This window comes from Ictidomys tridecemlineatus, chromosome 13, assembly GCF_052094955.1.
Source record: "Ictidomys tridecemlineatus isolate mIctTri1 chromosome 13, mIctTri1.hap1, whole genome shotgun sequence".
NCBI classification, from domain to species: domain Eukaryota; kingdom Metazoa; phylum Chordata; class Mammalia; order Rodentia; family Sciuridae; genus Ictidomys; species Ictidomys tridecemlineatus.
Window position 1 is genome coordinate 67,534,510 of NC_135489.1, and position 3,058 is coordinate 67,537,567.

Below are 3,058 nucleotides of genomic sequence, written 5' to 3' on the forward strand. Positions count from 1 at the left end.
TGATCTTAGTCTGATGCTCTTGCTAGGATGCCTGATGCCTGCATCCGAGAAGCTTATGAGCCAATTGAGATAAATAAGACCAGAGCACCACTATGTCAGGGATCTCCAAGACACGACTGGGTTTCTTTTCGTTATCTTTCTCATCACTGTGACCAACACACCCAACAAGAACAACTTAGAGGAGAAACTTTTATTTGTGGCTTATGGTTTCAGAGGTCTTAGGCCACAGCAGGCCAACTCCATCGCTCTGGGCCCAAGTGAGGCAGTTCATCCTGTGAGGAGGGCCTAGGGGAGGAAAGCACTTTGACTCATGGTGGTCAGGAAGCAGACAGCAAGAGCAAGAAAGAGGAAGGAGCAGGACTGGGGATATGGCTCAGTTGGTAGAGTGTTTGCCTTGCATGCACAAGACCCTGGGTTCAATCCCCAGCACCCCCCTCCAAAAAAAAAAAAAGAAAGAGGAAGGGGCCACAGAGATGCTCCCACACAGTTACCACCCAGTAAGTCCATTCAAACTGGGATGGACTGGTTAGGTTACAGCTCTCACAGTTCAATCACTTTGCCTCTGAACATTCCTGCAGGTAACCCAGGAACTTTTGGGGGTGCACCTCACATTCAAACCACAACAAGGCACAATGATTGAGAAGGACTCACAGAACTCTCATGGCTTTTACGGGGAAAACCAGAAAAGTGGGACTGGGGTTGTGGCTCAGTGGCAGAGTGCTTGGCTAGCATGTGTGAGGCCCTGGGTTTGATCCTCAGCACCACATAAAAATAAATAAAATACAGGTATAAAAAAATCAGAAAAGTGGAAAGGTGCTGGAATGGAGTGTGGGAAAACATAAACTTCCATGAGTTCTCACCCAGTGAAGTCACACAGGACAGGACACATTTAATACTTCCAGAAAAGAGTGTGACAATGTATGATATTGTCTGTCAGGTAAGTTGCCTTGGAGACTCAGTGCCCAAAGTTTTATTGGGGGAGCTGGTCACATAGACACCCTCTGCCCAGTGCATACTAAAATTTTAGATTCCCAGAGGAAGGCCTAGTACAACCAGATTGTTTGCAAGAACAGTTTAAGAAGAGTTTGGGAATGCTAGAAACTCTTCTGAAATTCCAATTTCTGGATTCTAGCCAAGGGACATCCTTATAAGCAGGGCTTTCCAAAACCAGTCTTAGATCTGCTGGGTTAGCCTTTTTCTGCACAACCAAGAGATAGAAAGGGCCTAAGAAAACTGCAGACCTCAGACACAGTGCTAAGAGAGCTCAGAGCAGGAAGACTCTGCTTCAGAGCACTCACAGAGGATCCCTCCCCTAAATCTGCCACCTAACTGTATTACTCACACCACTTTATTTTCTGTATGTCTGATGCTTTGATTCCTGGCTGATCTCAGAGGGACCACTCTTCTGAGGGAGAGCTAACTCCTGGAGCTAGGAAAAAATATGCAAGTCACCCAATCCAGAGCCCACATCCTCTGCTGCCTTTCTTATTGGGCTCTTCTGCTGTAGGTCACTCTTCTTTTTCCCTAACCACCCAAGGGTCAGGAATCAGACAATGGGCAGCCCCTACACCTGAAGTTCACTGAAATCATTCAAGCCAGCCCATCCTAAACCTGCTGGTCTGGCCGTGCCCACAGTCATGGCTTAGATATGACGTGTTTACCAAATGTTTGTGTGTGAGACGAATAATCAGAGGTGAAATGATTAGGTGATGAGAGCTATGACCAAATCAATGGATTCACCCACTGATATGATTAACTGGGTGGGAGCCATAGGCAGGTAGGCTGTGAGGAGGAAAGAGATCATGGGTATGCCTGTGGGGCTTATATTTTGCCCCTGTGAGTAAAGCTCTCTCTACTTCCTACATGTCCTGTCCTGAGCTGCTGTCCTCCTCCACACCCTTCCACCACAATGCTCTGTCTCATTTGGGCCCAGAGCTACCGCGTTGGCCACCTATGGATCTGAAACACTGAGCACCGTACACTTTTCCTTCTCTAGTTGTTCTTGTCAGGACTTTTGGTCACAAAGGTGGAAACACTGGCTAAAACACCCACAGAAAACACAATAAAGGCTCTTCCCTGCGTCTTCCTCTCAATCCCCCTGCTCCTGGTTAATCAGGGGGCTTCCCTGTGTGGCCCTGTGTGGTGGACAGCACCCCCTTTGTCGGAAACCACGAGGAACAAACTGCCTTCCTAATGGCAGCCATCTCCTGACCTACTGGCCTCACCATAATCGAACACCAGCCTCTGGTCCCACCGGTGATGGTGACTAGCTCAGTAGCAATGAGGTGGACAAGTTAACACGGAGGAAAAAGGAGGAAATAAACCAGCCAAGTGTGTGAGAGTCGTTTGTCCTCTAGGGAGTTGTTGAGAACCCATAACAGAGTGGCCTTGCGTGGTGGACGAGAACCAAGGTCACAAGCACAGGATTCTTCTCTCCATTCCCCGCGCACACCAGCTCGGTGCCATTTTCTTCCCGCCCCTTCCACCCCTCCCACCTGAAATGTCCTCCTCTCTGTTCTCTATTTACACCAGCACCATCCATCTGAGGCATGGCCTTCCTGAAGAATTGCCCTCCATGGGAAACTGCCTCTTCTCTGCACATATAGCTGCATCAACTGTCGCAGACAAGATGGCTCCGTTCCATGCATCGTGTCAGCTAAACCATAAACTCCTTAAGGGAACATAGTTTGGCTCCCTTTATCTCCTGAAGCATGCCATTATGCCTTTCCCATTGTGGTTTCCCCTAATAATGACAACTAATTATCATAAAAGAGAATCACAGTTTCAGAGAGTTTCTCTCTGAAATCGGGAGAGACCCCTGAAGTTAAACCAGGGTTCAGTGACATCTCAAAGAACTGTAAGGAACCTGGAGTCTTAATATGTGAACTTAAACAGGAACTTTGTTTTGTCAAAGCTTCGATTCTCCCTCCACCCTCTGGCTAAGGACCCTCTATGCGACCCCAATAACTGCCTACACACTTCCCAACACTCACCCATCCTCCTCCGCATCCTGCTGGGTCCTTATCTTTCATCTGGTTTCATTCTTGGATTTGTAACT

At 47.9% G+C, this 3,058-nt stretch overlaps 1 non-coding gene across 1 annotated transcript; it reads left to right on the forward strand.

Moving 5' to 3' along the window:
* Positions 1 to 362: 362 nt before the first annotated feature.
* Trnaa-ugc (transfer RNA alanine (anticodon UGC)) lies at positions 363 to 435 on the forward strand. Its single transcript has one exon. It is a non-coding gene; the product is annotated as a tRNA-Ala (tRNA).
* Positions 436 to 3,058: the final 2,623 nt, after the last annotated feature.